This window comes from Kogia breviceps, chromosome 3, assembly GCF_026419965.1.
Source record: "Kogia breviceps isolate mKogBre1 chromosome 3, mKogBre1 haplotype 1, whole genome shotgun sequence".
Lineage (NCBI taxonomy): Eukaryota > Metazoa > Chordata > Mammalia > Artiodactyla > Physeteridae > Kogia > Kogia breviceps.
The window spans coordinates 88,573,489-88,593,103 of record NC_081312.1 but is presented as its reverse complement, the minus strand read 5'-3'; the positions used below and the strand labels follow the sequence as shown (position 1 = coordinate 88,593,103).

At 43.1% G+C, this 19,615-nt stretch overlaps 1 protein-coding gene and 3 non-coding genes across 4 annotated transcripts in view; 2 read left to right on the top strand and 2 right to left on the bottom strand.

The window, feature by feature from the left end:
• Nucleotides 1-7,147, bottom strand: part of SLC28A2 (solute carrier family 28 member 2) — a 76,931-nt gene extending 69,784 nt beyond the window's left edge. The window contains exons 1-2 of the mRNA XM_059059376.2: nucleotides 7,085-7,147; nucleotides 6,214-6,286 (exon numbers count right to left, since the gene is read on the bottom strand). The gene's annotated coding sequence lies outside the window, so the exon portion shown is untranslated. The remainder of the gene's footprint in view (nucleotides 1-6,213; nucleotides 6,287-7,084) is intronic.
• A 6,418-nt stretch (nucleotides 7,148-13,565) lies between these two features.
• Nucleotides 13,566-13,637, bottom strand: TRNAH-GUG (transfer RNA histidin (anticodon GUG)). The gene has a single exon. It is a non-coding gene; the product is annotated as a tRNA-His (tRNA).
• Nucleotides 13,638-14,312: 675 nt separating this feature from the next.
• Nucleotides 14,313-14,384, top strand: TRNAH-GUG (transfer RNA histidin (anticodon GUG)). The gene has a single exon. It is a non-coding gene; the product is annotated as a tRNA-His (tRNA).
• A 1,510-nt stretch (nucleotides 14,385-15,894) lies between these two features.
• On the top strand, nucleotides 15,895-15,966 carry TRNAH-GUG (transfer RNA histidin (anticodon GUG)). The gene has a single exon. It is a non-coding gene; the product is annotated as a tRNA-His (tRNA).
• Nucleotides 15,967-19,615: the final 3,649 nt, after the last annotated feature.

Below are 19,615 nucleotides of genomic sequence, written 5' to 3'. Positions count from 1 at the left end.
ACAGGCTTGCTGAATGGAAACAAAAACAAGACCCATCTATATGCTGTCTACAAGAGACCCACTTCAGACCTAGGGACACATACAGACTGAAAGTGAGGGGATGGAAAAAGATATTCCATGCAAATGGAAATCAAAAGAAAGCTGGAGTAGCAATTCTCATATCAGATAAAATAGACTTTAAAATAAAGAATGTTACTAGACACAGGGAAGGACACTACATAATGATCAAGGGATCAATCCAAGAAGAAAATATAACAATTATAAACATATATGCACCCAACATAGGAGCACCTAAATACGTAAGGCACCTGCTAACAGCTCTAAAAGAGGAAATTGACAGCAACACAATAATAGTGGGAGACTTTAACACCTCACTTACACCAATGGACAGATCATCCAAAATGAAAATAAATAAGGAAATAGAAATGACACAATAGACCAGATAGATTTAATTGATATTTATAGGACATTCTATCCCAAAACAGCAGGTTACACTTTCTTCTCAAGCGCGCATGGAACGTTCTCCATGATAGACCACATTTTGGGACACAAATCAAGCCTCAGTAAATTTAAGAAAATTGAAATCATATCAAGTATCTTTTCTGACCACAAGGCTATGAGATTAGAAATGAATTACAGGGAAAACAACATAAAAAACACAAACACATGGAGGCTAAACAATACATTACTAAATAACCAAGAGATCACTGAAGAAATCAAAGAGGAAAGCAAAAAATACCTAGAGACAAATGACAATGAAAACACGATGATCCAAAACCTATGGGATGCAGCAAAAGCAGTTCTAAGAAGGAAGGATATAGCTATACAAGCCTACCTCAAGAAACAAGAAAAATCTCAAATAAACAATCTAGCCTTACACCTAAAGGAACCAGAGAAAGAAGAACAAACAAAACCCAAAGTTAGCAGAAGGAAAGAAATCATAAAGATCAGAGCAGAAATAAATGAAATAGAAACAAAGAAAACAATAGCAAAGATCAATAAAACTAAAAGCTGGTTCTTTGAGAAGATAAACAAAATTGATAAACCATTAGCCAGACACATCAAGAAGAAGAGAGAGAGGACTCAAATCAATAAAATTAGAAATGAAAAAGGAGAAGTTACAACAGACACTGCAGAAATACAAAGCATCCTAAGAGACTACTACAAGCAACTCCATGCCAACCAAATGGACAACCTGGAAGAAATGGACAAATTCTTAGAAAGGTATACCCTTCCAAGACTGAACCAAGAAGAAATAGAAAATATGAACAGATCAATCACAAGTAATGAAATGAAAACTGTGATTAAATATCTTCCTACAAACAAAAGTCCAGGACCAGATGGCTTCACAGGTGAATTCTATCAAACATTTAGAGAAGAGCTAACACCCATCCTTCTCAAACTCTTCCAAAAAATTGCGGAGGAAGGAACACTCCCAAACTCATTCTATGAGGCCACCATCGCCCTGATACCAAAACCAGACAAAGATACTACAAAAAAAGAAAATTACAGACCAATATCACTGATGAATATAGATGCAAAAATCCTCAACAAAATACTAGCAAACAGAATCCAACAACATATTAAAAGGATCATACACCATCAAGTGGGATTTATCTCAGAGATGCAAGGATTCTTCAATATATGCAAATCAATCAATGTGATAAACCATATTAACAAATTGAAGAATAAAAACCATATGATCATCTCAATAGATGCAGAAAAAGCTTTTGACAAAATTCAACACCCATTTATGATAAAAGCTCTCCAGAAAGTGGGCATAGAGGGAACCTACCTCAACATAATAAAGGCCATATATGACAAACCTACAGCAAACATCATTCTCAATGGTGAAAAACTGAAAGCATTTCCTCTAGATCAGGAACAAGACAAGGATGTCCACTCTCACCACTATTATTCAACATAGTTTTGGAAGTCCTAGCCATGTCAATCAGAGAAGAAAAAGAAATAAAAGGAATCCAAATTGGAAAAGAAGAAGTAAAACTGTCACTGTTTGCAGATGACATGATACTATACATAGAGAATCTAAGGATGCCACCAGAAAACTACTAGAGCTAATCAATGAATTTGGTAAAGTTGCAGGATACAAAATTAATGCACAGAAATCTCTTGCATTCCTAGAGACTAATGATGAAAAATCTGAAAGAGAAATGAAGGAAACACTCCCATTTACCATTGCAACAAAAAGAATAAAATACCTAGGAATAAACCTACCTAGGGAGACAAAAGACCTGTATGCAGAAAACAATAAGACACTGATGAAAGAAATTAAAGATGATACCAACAGATGGAGAGATATGCCATGTTCTTGGATTGGAAGGATCAATATTGTGAAAATGACTATACTGCCCAAAGCAATCTACAGATTCAATGCAATCCCTATCAAATTACCAATGACATTGTTTACAGAACTAGAACAAAAAATCTTAAAATTTGTATGGAGACACAAAGGACTCCGAATAGTCAAAGCAGTCTTGAGGGAACAAAACGGAGCTGGAGGAATCAGACTGCCTGACTTCAGACTATACTACAAAGCTACAGTAATCAAGACAACATGGTACTGGTACAAAAACAGAAACATAGATCAATGGAACAAGATAGAAAGCCCAGAGAAAAACCCATGCACCTATGGTCAACTAATCTATGACAAAGGAGGCAAGGATATACATTGGAGAAAAGACAGCCTGTTCAATAAGTGCTGCTGGGAAAACTGGACAGCTACATGTAAAAGAATGAAATTAGAACACTCCCTAACACCATACACAAAAATAAACTCAAAATGGATTCGAGATCTAAATGTAAGACCAGACACTATAAAACTCTTAGAGGAAAACAGAAGAAGAACACTCTTTGACATAAATCTCAGAAAGATCTTTTTTGATCCACCTCCTAGAGTAATGGAAATAAAACCAAAAATAAACAAATGGGACCTAATGAAACTTCAAAGCTTTTGCACACCAAATGAAACCATAAACAAGATGAAAAGACAACCCTCAGAATGGGAGAATATATTTGCAAACAAATCAACGGACAAAGGATTAATCACCAAAATATATAAACAGCTCATGTAGCTCAATATTAAGGAAACAAACAACCCAATCCAAAAATGGGCAGAAGACCTAAACAGACATTTCTCCAAAGAAGACATACAGATGGCCAGCAACCACATGAAAAGCTATTCAACATCACTAATTATTAGAGAAATGCAAATCCAAACTACAATGAGGTATCACCTCACACCAGTTAGAATGGGCATCATCAGAAAATCTACAAACAACAAATGCTGGAGAGGGTGTGGAGAAAAGGGAACCCTCTTGCACTGTTGGTGGGAATGAAAATTGATACAGCCACTATGGAGAATAGTATGGAGGTCAGTTAAAAAACTAAAAACAGAATTACCATATGATCCAGCAATCCCACTACTGGGCATATACCCAGAGAAAACCATAACTCAAAGAGACACATGCACCCCAATGTTCATTGCAGCACTATTTACAATAGCCAGGTCATGGAAGCAACCTAGATGCCCATCGACAGACAAATGGATAAATAAGATGTGGTACATATATATACAATGGAATATTACTTAGCCATAAAAAGGAATGAAATTGGGTCATTTGTTGAGACGTGGATGGATCTAGAGACTGTCATACAGAGTGAAGTCAGAAACAGAAAAACAAATATCGTATATTAACGCATATATATGGAACCTAGAAAAATGGTACAGGTGAACCGGTTTGCAGGGCAGAAATTGAGACACAGATGTAGAGAACAAACGTATGAACACCAAGTGGGGAAAGCGGAGAGAGGTGGTGGTGGTGGTGTGATGAATTGGGTGATTGGGATTGACGTGTATACACTGATGTGTATAAAATTGATGACTAATAAGAACCTGCTGTATAAAAAAATAAATACAATAAAATTCAAAAATAAAAAAAACAACTAATACTAAACTTTCTTTGGGTTATTTGTATGGAAATATGTTAATATAAATGTTTCAGACATTGCATGAAATTCCTAAAAATCTTATATGTTCTGGTATAATGTTATAAGTCATAATTCTAGTTATTACTTTAAAATGTATATCTCAGAAATAACTGAATTTCCTTGTGAATTGCATTATTATGAACTTTCATCAAATCTTTAACCATGGCCATTTTTAAGTCTTTTGTCATTTACAGACAGTTCTGGGTGTACTCTGATGCTTTTGCAAAAATGTTCCTATAAAAGGGTTTCATCTTCAAGGAATTCATGGAAAAGACTCTGACAAGTACAGGTTTCTGGTAACTGACTATACTGCTGAACTGAATTAATAAGCATTTTCAGAACTGTAATGAAAAACTGATGAATTCATAAAAGTGCTAACAAAAGATCAATATGAAAAAAAAATTAATTACATGGGACTGAGTGAACTGATGAGGATGATTATAATTTTTGTGACTTTCTGTTTGAATTTTTAAAAAATGTGATGTAAAAAATAAAAAAAAAAAAGATACTTGGTTGTCTAGTGGCTGAGCCTTCATTGCCTTGCTGGTTTCCAGGAAAGCAGGCCCCTAAATCCCTCAGCACAGACCCAACAATTTTTTCTTTAGGGCCCATTAAAAATTGCTGGGGTTTCCCCTGCCAAATTCATATATATATGAATAACTTATGAATATGGTTTATATATAAATAAAGCATTCCAACAATTTTCTTTTTAAGAGTTATGAAATCTGTACCACTGCCTTCTGAGACCCAAGCAAATTAAAGATGATAGGATTGTTAGGGAACGGTTAGCTGAAACTGCCCACCCTGGCCAGGCACAACAGTAACAGATTTGCTTAATTCTCCCACCTCAGGATGCTTCAAAAGAACACACAGCCAGTGAAGGGTCCAAAAGCAACCCAGGTAAAACCCACGAGGGGCCAAGAAGGGGAGGAGACACCAGTCCATAATATGTCTCGCCAAGCTCCCAGAAACCCTCATGATGAAAACCATCGTGACTGAGAGATGCGTGCACCACCAGGAAGGGCCCTGAGCCGGACCAAATGAAGGCACAAGCAAGATGACTGGCCAGAAACGATGTGGAAAGCTAACCCCACCACCATAAAACCTGAGACTGCAAGTCACAAGGCAGAGCAGTTCTCCTGGGTTCCCTTACCCTGCTGCTCTCCACCTGAGCTCCCCTTTTCAATACAATCTTTTGCTTTGTCAGTACGTGTGTCTCCTCGGATAATTCATTTCTGAGTGTTGGACAAGAGCCCACTCTTGGCCCCTTGAAGGGGTCCCATCCAGTGACAGGATGACACTAGCAATATATACAAGGACCGAGATTTGTAAAATTTAGTGGTAAGAAGAAAAACAATTTTATTCTGGACCTTTTAGTTAAATCATTGAGGTGAAGAACGAACGTAAAGAACCTTCTTCTCTGGACCAGCCTTTGTTAAAGAATCAGAAACCCCTACTCCTTTGGGGGCATGTGGTTGTGAGCCGTTGAAGCAACCTGTTAAAAGTAGAGCCAGCTTCAGTTTCCTGAGATTAAACCAGGCTGAAACTAGGTTTACAGACAGCACAAAAGTCAGGTGCAGGGCCTCGTGTCTCTGTTGTAGAGCTATGCCTTGGGGATTTATGCCTTGGGTCAGTTATTAGCTGTCTCCTATAACTACTTTGTTTAGGGTAATATTATTTATAGAACCTTGATTAGATAAAGATTAAGAGAATTATAAAATACTTAGGTATTCATCCAGCCCAACTCCTTCATTTTACAGATGGGGAACTGAGGAAGATAGTCTCTTCAAGGCTATTTGGACTTATACTAACACTCTCCTCAAAGTTTTTCCAGTGTCTGCCGAGTTCTAAAGCCACTTTCACATTGTGGGTTTTTGTTATGGCAGTGCCCCACCTCTGGTAACAAAATCTGTATTAATTACCTATCACAGTGCAACAATTACTTGAAAATTTAGCAGCTTAAAATGACAAACATTGGTTATCTCACAGTTTCTTAACTCAGGAATTTGGAAATGACTTAGATGACTGGTTTTGGTTCAGGGTTTCTCATGAAATTGCAGTCAAGATGTCAGCCAGGGCTGCAGTCATCTGAAGGTCTGGCTGAGGCTGGAGGATCTGCTTTCAAGGTGGCTCACTCACATGGCTATTGACCAAAAAATCTCATTTCTTTGATGACTATTGTGGCAGAAGGCCTCAGTTCCTCACCTCATGGGTCTCTCCATGGGATTGCTTGAGTGTCGTCTTGACATGGCGGGTGGCTTCCTTCAGAGCTAGTGATCTGAAAGAGAGCAAAAAGGAAGAGACATGCACTTTATGACCTCATCTAAGAAGTGAAACACCATCACTTCTACTTCATTCTATTCGTTTGAAGGAGTCACTAAGTCCAGCCCTAAGTCCAGAGAGGGAAATAAAGCTCTACCTCTGGAAGAGAGGAGTATCAAAGAATTTGTGAACATATTTTAAAACCACAACAAGTTCTCTCAGAGCATTTGCTCTAAAGAGAATTAAGTGGAAAAGGAGTTCTTAGTAGCTTTGATGATAGTAGGAAAGTAGTAGTAGTAGGAAAGGAATTCATCTAGACTCAGTCTGAGGCTACTGAACCAGAGTAGTCATGACACAGAAGTATTTTGACTCTGAAATTTATGAGTAAGTTAGGAAAAGTAAGGGTCAAGTCAGTTTGTTGCAACCTGTGCGTGTGTTTCTCCCTCTTAACTTAAATTTACATTTGAATTTGCATATCCACATCTCAATACTAACAATATAGTATATATACATAAGGGTAACACAGATACATCTATTTTCATACTATTTGTCTACTGTAATTCTAGAAAATATTCCACCCTTGATATTAGAGCTTCTCTCAAGCTTCATATTCATTCCCTTCATCCAACATGTCCATCCCCTCTACCTCTGAGCTCAAGAGGAAACACCTATGGGTGTGATGTGAGGGAAGAGCCTCTCCCCCTAGATTAGTCCCCAAGCCCCAACGTCAACCACCAGACCAGGGGGCTGAAATCCTCTTCTATCTCTCCCTTGAATTAAGACTTTTGTCAATAATTACCCATTTACACCTCACCTTTCTGAAAGGAAGATGCGATTATGTCCCTCTTCTGCTTAGAAGTGGAGACTTAAATGGTCCCACAACGCTTATAAGAGAGCCTCTGTGCATAGAACTATATCCAATCTCCTGGGATAAACCATAATGGAATAGAATATTTTTTAAAAAGCATGTCTCTATGTGTGTAACTGAGTCACTCTGCTGGATAGCAGAGACCGCCACAACGTTGTAAATCAACTATGCTTCAATTTAAAAAAAAAAACGCCTCTGTGAATTCCTGACACTCTATAATAGCTGCACTATTTTGGAGAACAAGCCTATAACTTTCAAGGGATCCCCAAAGCAATAAGTTACCACAAAATGTCAAGATCCACCAGCCTCCAGGATAAAGGCCTGTCTCAATAAGGGGCAAGAGATTCATCAATCTGGCTCCACCCTTGCTCTCTATTAAGAAAAAAAATGTTGCCTGCCGTTCTAGTTCTACAAGGATCAGGCCATCAGCCACTGCAGTTGCCCACTGCCAGCGTGCCCTTAGGGGAATTCAGGATGAAGAAAAACAGGAAACATTCTATGCTTTGGGTACACTGGCCTTGCGGTACGCGGGCCTCTCACTGTCGTGGCCTCTCCCGCTGCGGAGCACAGGCTCCGGACGCACAGGCTCAGCGGCCATGGCTCACGGGCCCAGCCGCTCCGGGGCACGTGGGATCTTCCCGAACCGGGGCATGAACCCACGTCCCCTGCATCGGCAGGCGTGCTCTCAACCACTGTGCCACCAGGGAAGCCCTACATTGGCCTTTAGATAGTTAAGATGCATATCTAAGAAAAATTTTCAAATGAATTCAGATGCTTGCATTTTCCCAGACACAGAAAAGCACTAAAATCGCTAACTTGAGATACCTGTTTGTTGTAATTAGCAGTAATCTTTTGATGCTTGACTACGTTTTCCCAGCAAAAAAGTTTACATATATCCTGGCTCCTCCCTTACCTCTTTGGAGCAGTTCCTCAGAGCTATCTGAATGGCTGTTTCCTGGGCTATAGTCCTCAGTAAGGTCCTCAGATAAAACTTAACTCACAACTTACATTGTGTGTTTTTCTCTCAGTCCACATCTCCATCCACTCTCCCCTCCATATCTTACGTCACAGCTTTATCTTTCCCTATGCTGTTTGTTCACACTTCCTGGCCTTTGTTTCTGCCTTTCTCTCTGCCTAGGATACCCTTTCCCCTTCTCTGCCAGGAAAACTACTCTGCATGCCTTGAAACCCAGCTCAAATGTCATATCCTGGAGGAATGAATGATTTAAGTTCCAATATACTTTGTATGTATATAGCTGTAATTACTTCTTCACTCATCTGATTAACCCTGCACTGACATGATCTCTGAGTAAGAATGTTTTATTCGAATTTGTATCTCCAAGGCCTAGCACAGATCATACTAGGGACTACTATTTGTTAGGTGGGTGGATAGGGGTTAGCCTGGATCATTGCCTGATAGAACAGGGACCCTTCTCCCTCTGAGCATTTCTCTGCAGACCCACTACAAACTGAGGACCATCTCTTCTCAGTCTGATGCTTTGCTCTCTGGGCTCTGTAATGAGCTTTGTACTTTTAGATTTCACTGACCAGTAAAATTTCAAAAGTAATTTTGCAGACCAAATTAGGACTGCCAATTTTTAATTTTTTCAAATTTAAAGACTTTTAAAAAATTATCACCTACTTTTTAAAAAGTCACTATAACACCTCAAAAGTAGGAAGACCGGGCTTCCCTGGTGGCGCAGTGGTTGAGAATCCGCCTGCCGATGCAGGGGACACGGGTTCGTGCCCCGGTCCGGGAAGATCCCACATGCCGCGCAACGGCTGGGCCCGTGAGCCATGGCCGCTGAGCCTGCGCGTCCAGAGCCTGTGCTCCGCAACGGGAGAGGCCACAACAGTGAGAGGCCCGCGTACCACAAAAAAAAAAAAAAAAAAAAGTAGGAAGACCATAACCTTAGCCTAGAGAATAGTTCTTTGAATTAAACACATTTAGCCTTTTGAAAAGCCTACCACATCAACCTTATTTTTTCTCATTCCATGATGAAAAATTCATCCCTGTTTATCAGCTCTAGAATAATGTTTGGAAACCACTGATTTTTTTTTTTTTTTTTTTTTTTTTTTTTGCGGTACAAGGGCCTCTCACTGTTGTGGCCTCTCCCGTTGCAGAGCACAGGCTCCGGACGCGCTCAGCGGCCATGGATCACGGGCCCAGCCGCTCTTCCCGGACCAGGGCACGAACCCGTGTCCCCTGCATCGGCAGGCGGATTCTCAACCACTGCACCACCAGGGAAGCCCCGGAAGCCACTAATTTTGACCTTTGCTTCTGAGAGGTGGTTCCTGCAATCTTCTTGACTCAAGAATGAGTTTTAGGCCTCATGACAGGAATAGTCCTGTAGGATCTACCCATGGCTTTTTTTGTGTGTGTGGATGTAGAGAGAAGTACCTGGGAACAAGAGACCAACTAATGTACATTGAACACCTCTATGCTAGTCATTTGGCACGTATATGAGGTGCACCTCTCAGTTGACAAACTCAAGAATGCAAAAAAAATGCAATTTTACTTCTTTGCTTACCAAATTTATTATCTATCCAACTATGTTCGACCTAGTGACAGAAATACATCTTAATTCAGGGTCCCCTCCTCCCTTTCTTTCCCTAGGGGTTGCATCTCTGATCCAGGGGACTGACTTAGTGTGTCAATGGGGCTGGATTAAACCTCCCAAGGTCTTAAGCACTGAAAAAATTATGCTGCCTCATATGTAACTGAAATTTTTTAAATAATTATTTTATAGTTTATTTTTTCCCAACAAAGCTCTGGGGTTTTTTTTTCCTCCTGAAGTTGATCACTTCACTGCTTTTTATTCTTTCAAAAAATTTTCTTACTTCTTGGGTGGATGTTTTGTTTTCCTTCTGTCCTTGGCAAGTTCTTGACCTTCCTATGGGGTTATCTGGTCCTGCCCATTGGCCCTAAGCATCCACCTGCTTGTATTGGATTACCTTGCAGGTCCACGCAGGTCACCACGGAGTCCTCCTCACACTGTCCACACAAGACTGCCTCACATCTGAAGGCTCTTTTTGACACATGTGGGCCACTCTGGGTGAGAGTTTATCTTTTTAGTGTAAAACTTCCATCCCTATTAAAAGGCAACACTTACTATTATCAGTCATCTTACTTTGTACAGACAAAGGAGCTGAGGGGGTACATGGGTAGATAATAGGCAGGGAATAGGAGGACACTATATCACGTTATTTTCATTGGCACACATTCTTTTTTTTTTTTTTTTATTTAACTTTCCTTTCTGATTCCTGCACTAGACTATAGGTCTATAAGAACAACCCATCTGTCTTATTCATTACTATAACCCCAGAACCTAGAACAATGCCTAGCACATAGTAGGCTGTTAGTAAATACTGTTGATCAAATGAACGAGAATGAATGAGATAAGGACAACACAAAGAGGTAGAAGGGGATCAGAATGAGGGTGCTGGAAGTGCTGAAAATAAACTTCAATTATTTTACAATTCTGGAAGTTTGTGTTAGCTCTTCCTTGGAGAGTTTCCTTCCATTGCAGCAAGGGATGTCTCCTCTACAGCATTCCTTGTGTTGTTTTCTGACTGTTGCCTGTGGACTAGCATTTTCTTTCAGCCAGAAAATAAACTATTTGGGGCAAGAAGGATCATATACAGTTTTGCAGCTCCCCATGAGGTACAGCACTTTAAGAGCTAAAATATGCTAGTTTACTGAATGAATGAATGACTGGAACTTGAGTCCTAAATATCCAGAGAATCCCTGAGGAATGGGCTCAGTGTTATAGGGGCTAAATCCAAAGTGGTATCTTCTAGACTAAGTTTTATCCAGCCTCAGCACTCTACATCCACTTCCTGGGGAGCAGTACCTCCTAGTGGAAGTCCAGGGCTGCTGCCTCCTTCCTAGATGCTCCCAAACATGGGCCCTCGGTGACTCCCTCCCAGAACTGCATCTTCTCCTCCTCAAAACCTCAATGTCACCCTCATCAATGAAGCCCAGTAGACGATGAGGCCCAGCAGACTCAGGCAGGTCCTTTCTAGTAACCCCAAGTACTCACAAGGTAAATAATGAAGGGCTGCATCAGAGCCAGGTAGTTCTCTAGAGCAGACCAGCACCTCAAACTTTAAGGTGCAAATGAATAATCTGGAGAGAATCTTGTTAAAATGAAGGTTCTGATGCAGTAGTTCTGGGTTGTGGACCAAGATTCTGAATCTGAACTAGCTTCCGGGTGACACCAAAGGATGCTGGTCCAGTCTGTACTGCACCCCTGTGGTGACTGGCAGCTACAGCAGTAGCAGCTCCCAGATGTACCAAGTCTGACCAGCAAGCTATGGGGCTGACCATTTAAGTAAACACTCTGAAGCTTATGAAGTACATTTCTCCCCTTCAAAGTTTGTCCCTTGAAGGTTTGTCTGCCTCTTTCCTGGTGCTGAGACCCTAGAGAAAAGCTCCGACCTCCAGCTGGAAGGGGTAGGGGAAAAGACACATTCCCAGAATCAGAAACTGCAAAACGTTGTTTAAATCAAGAGGTCAAGGGGAGGGAGCTAACTGACTGCTCAGTGGGTGTCCCAGAGCAGCAGTCTCTCATCCCAGGCCAGAGTCTCTAGCTCTCAGCTTTGCCAGCCTGGAAACTCCATTTTGTCAGTACACCCAGAGATAAGCAGACTCAAGGGAAATGAATCATACCAGCCAGACTCTTAAGAGTCTAAACCAAATGCCAACAGTAAGAAGAACAGACGCCAACTAATCAGAAACTTGTTCAGAGCAATACTTTCCCTGCAGGAATGTCTACGTGGGCTGGCAAATCATTACCAAAAGTCTGTTTGGGGACCTGAAATCAGAGCAAGGGGAATCGAGTGAGCGACCTCAGAAGAGGATATTATGACATTTTGATAGCTGGATGCACCCATCTCCATGGATAATTGCATACCCGTCAGGAAGGTCAGCAGTCAGAAGTTAGGAGAGCACCTTCCCCTTCTGTTACTCTTCCTGCAACTGGGAACTTTCTGTTCAGATTTCTTTAGTGCATTCTTGCCCTCAAATACACTTCAGTTGCCTTGGATGGATGTGAATGGCTAGAGTGGGTTACCTCCACTGATGTATGTTTGTAGTTTTTATTTTCTTGGTTGACTGTTTTTACTCAAAATACTCTTAGGAAGTGATTGCCCCAGAATTTCTCCCCAGATTCTGAGATCAGCTCATTGCCCAGCACTGAAGCACCAGCAGGAGAGGAATGGGGGTTGGAGGGAGGGCCATCAGAGAAAAAGCTGGATCCTTTTCTTGCTTCCCACCCTGACATCTTATTCTAGGCTGCAGATTTTTTTAAAACTTCAGTACAGTTATTTGGTAAGTGGTCAGAGGAACAGAAGTTGTCACATTTCTGTTGGCTGGTTCTTTTTTTGCTGGTGATGTTGATTTTCTATACATATAACACTTAAATCAGTGTCCAAAGTCTGGCAAGTTCTCAGGCTCACCTTCCCTCATTCTATTCTCTCATGGTCTGAGCTGTCCTGTTGGGTGGCTTTAAAGTCGTCAAACTTACGGAAGTGAGAGTGGGGAGACCTGGAAAATTACAGCCCTCCACAGTTTCTTGCTTTTACAGGCTGTTCAGTAAGCCTTTGTTGACAGATTGTCAGTAAACAGAGCACAACTCGACTGCAATGTCCATCTCTCCCAGGAATGCTTCCTGACTTGCTGTGCCACCCCCAGGTTCCCTGGGAGAACCTGGAGAGGCTCATTGCTCACTGAGTCCTATCTCATTCCCTCCTTAACAGTGATACAGCTGCTGCCAGCCACCTGAGAGCCAAATCCAAAACATATTTCCATTTTTGCCTAATGCCTAAATGACAGACCTAAATTTGTTGAGTCTGGATTTTTTAAGTGCTCATAAAACAAAGTAACAAATAAAATTTGCTTTAAACCTGAGGCAGATTAGGAAAAATCCTCAACGAGAATATCCTTCTCACCCAGGAGGCTGTGGAGATGGAGGCCACAAAGTCCTCTTTCGCACCCTCATAGTGGCTACGGGAACCAGCACCTCCAGAGCAGTCAGATTTTTCACTAGTCACACTGTATTGTCTACTCTGCACTCTTCTAACGCTTAATGTTTGCACAGTATTCCTATAATCCCTTCACTCCAAAGTACTGAAGTTTTAGCGAGTGTGAGGGCTTTTTAGAAAACCCAGTAGATGACTTCACCATTGACAGGGGCCAAGTGAGGAAAGATAATGAGTACAACCCAGAATAACCTCCCCTAAATTAAACAATCATATAGGAAGGAAGATGACGATTGGCTGATTCACTGAAGACCCCGCGTTCACCCTTTGCCGCATTATAATTTCGGCCCTGACCTCACGTCAAGCAGCACCTGGGGCCTAACCGCCGAAGAATGTGGCTTCCGGAATCTAAAAAGGTGCCCCTGCCGTGCCATTGTTCCCACAATGCCGTGACTCGGATTCGAACCGAGGTTGCTGCGGCCACAACGCAGAGTACTAACCACTATACGATCACGGCGAGCTACTGGGACGCCACGAGGAGCGCGTCATTGAGTGTCGTCCTCGTCTAGGTGGCTGCCGCTCTCGCTTTCCCAAGCCGCTCACTGTCGACCAGGCCCCTCTGGCCCTGGCGCCCAGCCCGAAGTGGAGTAGAGGCGCCGTGGACTCCCGGCCGAAGTCTCTGCTGGTCATCCGCACGGCCCGTGAAAGAGAGGACATGAAAGTCCTCTGCAAACTAAAGGACTCCTAGGAGGCCAGGCCTACGGACCGGGACTCTCACGCAGCCTGTAAGAATGTGAGGCCTGTGGGTCGTCCGAATGGCGGCGCTGGGCCCCTCTCACACCCACCGTGCCCTGGCGCTCACGCTATCTGAACGGGCTCTTGCTAGGAATGGGCCCGTCTCTTAAATCCCACAAGAAGGAAAATCAGTTCGGACCCAGCCGCACAACTTCCTTCGAGATGCGGAGTAAGGGGAACTCGCAGATAACCCACACCTCGGTAATGAGGCAGTGGACTCTGGCGGGCGGGCGAGGGCTGACATATCTAGAAAGCAAGCGGGCAGTGCGCCTGCGTTCCTTCAGGGAGAGGCGAGGTTAGAGATGGGCGGGAACCAGTGGTGACACGGCAAAGGGGCGGGGCTTTAAACAGAGAAGAGCTTAGGCGACAAAAAAAACGCACGGGTCCCCAGTAGCTCGCCGTGATCGTATAGTGGTTAGTACTCTGCGTTGTGGCCGCAGCAACCTCGGTTCGAATCCGAGTCACGGCATTGCGAAAGCAGTGGCACGGCAAGGGGCCAGCTTTTTAACGCTCTCCTCCATTTTTATCTTCAGTTTGTAATAACTTCCTTGAAAATGGACCCCAATCCCCTTGTGAAGTTGGAAACGATGTTTACGCCAGGTCTCGCTAAATTGGACTTCGGAGGCCTATAGGCTTCCGCTTACCCTGGCCTACGCACGTTAACCTGCCCAGCCCAGACAAAGCACAGAACACTCACAAGACCAAGAAGTTATAATTGACATATGTACCAATGTCCATGGCAGCACTGAAAACGGGCTCCCAATAATAGGAAGAGAACACTTCGCAGAGGAGGTGACCTTTGAAGTAGCTCTTAAAGGCAGAAAGGGAATTTGTCAAGCAGCCAGGATTGTCAAGCAACAAGGATTATCTCGTGTGCTAAGGGCTTCAAAAGGAACAATCATAATTCCTCTTTTTAAGTCTTCTCTCTTCCCCACCCCCACTATGCCCACAGGCCTTGGTCTGACAGGTAGCAGGCGCCTCTTAAGGACCTGTTGAGTGTATGAAAGCAAGTAACTAGGCAATGGGAAACGACACTGAGGGAAGGCCACAGGATGAGCTGGAAAAGGTAGACAAATTTCCCGCATTCTCGAGGGTGGGGATGAGAGGCGGAGGAGTGAGAGGATTCTATTCGTGTTTAGCAAGATCCCTCTGGCGGCTCTGAAGGGGGGCAGTGATTAGAGCAGACAACACTGAAGAGACCGGTGGTCTCTCTGGATTCACTCGTTAGAACCAGGGGTATGTTCTCATTTTAGCAAAAAGCCACTGCCTACTGTGGACTCGGCCTGGTTCTAGGCTCCATGGAGACGAGAGCACTGATGTACAAGAAGAAAAATCAGACCCAGTCCCTGCTGCGCCCAGGGACGCAACAGAGGGCACCGGGTCCGGCGGGAGCCCTGCAGAAGGACGAGTCAGGGCCGTCGCGGGAATAAGAGAAACAAGGAAGCGGGTGCTGGAGGGGAGGGGAACGGAACGGCAGGGTGTGTTCATTGAGTCCCTTCTAAGTGGACAGCCCAGTTCTGCGGGCATCCACATTATCCGTAGAGGCTGCCGTTAGGTCACTCCTGGGGAATCAACAGGGAGGAGAAGCCCTGAGGAGCGCCCCCCGGCAGGTCTGGGGTCGCTGGAAGGGTCTCCGGGGCAGAGGAGATGGGCTTCCTCCAAGGAATGAGAGTTACACAGCCTGTGAACACTCAGCTCCAGCCAGTCCCGTCTCTGGATGCCCAAGTGGTAACCCCTAAACTCTTACATGGAACCCACCCTTTCCCACGGCATCATCCCCACCTCCCGTGGCTAATGGGCCAAAACAGGAGAGAACCAGACTAACTGGCAAGAGAGCAATGCGCCTGCGCATTCTCAGACCCGGCCTTAGGCCGGAACCCGCCCCATAGGTGGACCCTTTGGTGACGTGCAGAATGGGAAGGACTTTAACTGTTGAAGAAGACTATCAGAAAAGCCCGCTGACAGGTCCCCGGTAGCTCGCCGTGATCGTATAGTGGTTAGTACTCTGCGTTGTGGCCGCAGCAACCTCGGTTCGAATCCGAGTCACGGCATTGTGGGAACAATGGCACGGCAAGGGGCTCGTTTTTTTTTCTAATTCATTTTCCCCTCCGCAGCTCATGACACTTTGTATAAATCGTGACTCATTTTTTAAAAATGAAACGCTGCATCTCTCTACTCTGAAAACTGAAACACCTCTATGATCACCACCTTCAGTAATTCTCATTTAATTATCTGAATACAGCTTGAGATCAAACAGTTGTAACCCCTTACCTCCTGAAAAATATGGAAAATCAGTGTCTAAATCATTCTCCTACACCAACAAAACAGCGTCCCTGTGGCCTTGCTATTTTTTTCCTTTTCATACATTTATTTTTTAAAAATGGTTTATTCATTATCAAATAGAGAATACATATGCACAAGCCCAGTGAAAAGTGTCTCCCTCATTGTTCACCCTATCTACCAATTATTGCCAGTTTCCTTTTTTTTTCCTGTGGCAGTCTTTGTATAAATAAATATTTATATATGTATGCAAATATATTCCCCCCTTGCTTCTTGCATAATACAGATGACCTCGTCTCTTCCTCCTCCTCACCCCCAGAAGTCAGACCTGAAGTGTTAGATTTGCATTGGTAGGCAATCTCCCTTTACAGGAAAGAGTATACATACCTAGGGGAATCTCCACCTGATCCAGTCCTTTTTCTCCCCAGGCACTGGCTTGCAGCTAGGGAGGGTGGGACACTATTTGGGGTGATAAGGGAAAGAAATTTCTTACTGTGCTTGTAAAAAACTTTTGGGAGCCTAGGCTCTGCTGGGAATCAGCCCTATTTTTATTTCAGGTTGGAAAGTCAGGGAAGCCTGGGTTTAGAGTTGGAAAGAGGGACTAGACTTGATAGTTCATTTGGAGACCCTCCACTTCCATCTCTTACCTTATTGTCCGGATCCACCTTAAATCACAAACCACTAAAGTTAGAAAATTCAAGTCCATTGAAGGCAGAACTGAATCCTACTATATTTGTGTTCCAAGAATACAGCCTCTCCATAAATATTTGAAAAGAGATTGCTCAAGTCCATACATGAGAGAAGTGGTCCGGTTTTCTTTATGGTTGCATCTTAAGTTGTATTCTTGCAACACAGAACCATGTTTTTTTTTCCTTTTAAAAAAAATAAATTTATTTATTTGTTTTTGGCTGCCTTGGGTCTTCGTTGCTGCGCGTGGGCTTTCTCTAGTTGCGGCGAGCGGCGGCTACTCTTCATTGCGGTGCGCAGGCTTCTCATTGCTGTGGCTTCTCTTGTTGCGGAGCACGGGCTCTATGCGTGTGGGCTTCAGTAGTTGTGGCTCGCTGGCTCAGTATTTGTGGTTCACAGGCTTAGTTGCTCTGCGGCATGTGGCATCTTCCCGGATCACGGCTCGAACCCGTGTCCCTTCCATTGGCAGGCAGATTCTTAACCACTGCACCACCTGGGAAGTCCTCCATGTTATTTTTTAATTTATTTTTTATATATATATTTTTAATTTATTTATTTGGCTGCGTCAGGTCTCAGTCGCGGCACGTGGGCTCTAGAGCGCGGGCTCAGTTGCCCCACAGCATGTGGGATCCCAGCTTCCCGACCAGGGCTCGAACCCTCATCCCCTGCACTGGAAAGCGGACTCTCAACCACCAGACCACTGGGGAAGTCCCCCCCATGTTATTTTATATCAGACAAATAGAAAACACGGCCCAAATGAAGCTCCATCTACATGCAGAATCTCTAAGAACAGAGTGCATATACGAGTATACTGGGATATGTTTGTCCCCTCAAGGTTGTGGACAGAGATGGATCCAAGGCAAGGCTGGAGAGCAAAGCCAGGGGCCAGACTTAGAAGACAAAACCAGAAGGAATGGGAGCTCAGGATGGGACTGGGCATTCGAAGTCAAGCAAATAGAAGGGAGGACACCCCACTTAGTACCCAGTAAGAAAAGTGAGCTCTAAGGTCTAGGTGTTGGAACATGCGAAAATTTAGGAGGTTAAGGGAGGAAAAGAGGATTTGCCTTGAGAGAAAGGAGTACAGTGTCATTTTAAGGAAAGTTTGGGAGAAGACAGTTGCAAGCACAGAGGAGGTCAGCAGACTCAGGTGCTGCAAAGGAGAAAGAGGAATGAGACAAAATAACTGGGCTTAACATTTAGAAGTCATTTTTGACTTTTAAAACTTTCTATGAGAGCAGATGGACAACGTGTATCAAGAGTAAGAAAAAAATGTACACTCTTTGCCCCAACAACTCCACTTTTGGAAATCTTCTCAAAGGAAATAATCCTAAACTTGGAAAAGTTATCCGCATAAAGATGTTTGTTACAGTTATTTAGAAGGGAGGAGAATGAAATAGCCTAAATGCTCAACAAATAAAGTGATGAGCTAAACTGAAGTATGCTCATTTGATGAGATATTAAATTGCCATTTTTAAAGTACAAAGTCCATTTTAAAATACCATTTCCAACTAAAAGTAAGACTCCCTTAAAAAAATGACTGGTTACATTTTGCAGCAGGGTAAGTACAAGTTGAGTCTGGAACATCTTGTGTGAGAATGCAAGTGTTTAAAGATTGGTGAGACCAAGTCAAAAGAATGCAGAAGCCTCTTGAAAGGGCTCCTGCTGGCCCAATTTGGACAGTTTTGAGCATCAAACAGAATGATGATGGTAATGGATTATATCACATTGAATTTTTTAAAAAAGAGTTTTTGAGACCATGGGGATGGGGGGAGGGGGAGGGAGGAGGAGGAGGAGAAACTCTTCTTTACAGAAATGAGTGCCAGATAACAAATGCAGGGACTTCCCATGGTGCAGTGGTTAAGAATTCCGCTGCCAATGTAGTGGACACGGGTTCGAACCCTGGTCCATGAAGATCCCACATGCTGCAGAGCAACTAAGCCTATGCACCACAACTACTGAGCCTGTGCTCTAGAGCCCACGAGCCACAACTACTGAGCCCCTGTGCCACAACTACTGAAGGCTGTGCACCTAGAGCCTGTGCTCCGCAACAAGAGCAGCCACCACGAAGCCACCTCAATGAGAAGCCCGTGCACCGCAAGGAAGAGTAGCTCCCGTTCCCCACAACTAGATAAAGCCCGCGCGCAGCAAAAAAGACCCAACACAGCCAAAAATAAATAAATAAAATTTTTAAAAAATACAGAATGACAATTAGAGTCATCATTTTGTGATCCCCAGTGTAATAACAAATGTAAGCATAGATCATCAATGGAAGCTAAAACCACTGGGTAAAACATGTTGGGAGCTAATAGTCTTAGGTTATCACACCACAACTTACTTTGTGAAATTGTGAAATGGAGAGATCTAATGGACTCCAACTTAACCAAGTGATCAAGCCTAGCATCACTAATGAAGGACAAATGTGCACTATTGGCTGGCCTGCCAGTGTAACACACTAGAAAGTCCACAACATCCCTCATGTAATGGTCTTTTTTAAAATGTCTAACCTGAATCTAACCATGAGGAAACTATGGAAAAATCCAAAATGTGCGACATTCTACATAACTGCCCCGGACATTTCAGAATGATCAATGTCATGAAAAACAAACTAGCAAGAAAAAAATGGGGAACAGTTCAAGATTTAAAGAGATTAAAGAAACAAACAAGTGCAACAGGGGAACCTTGATAAATACTGAATCAGGACAAAAAACAAACAAACAAACAAAACCCCAACTA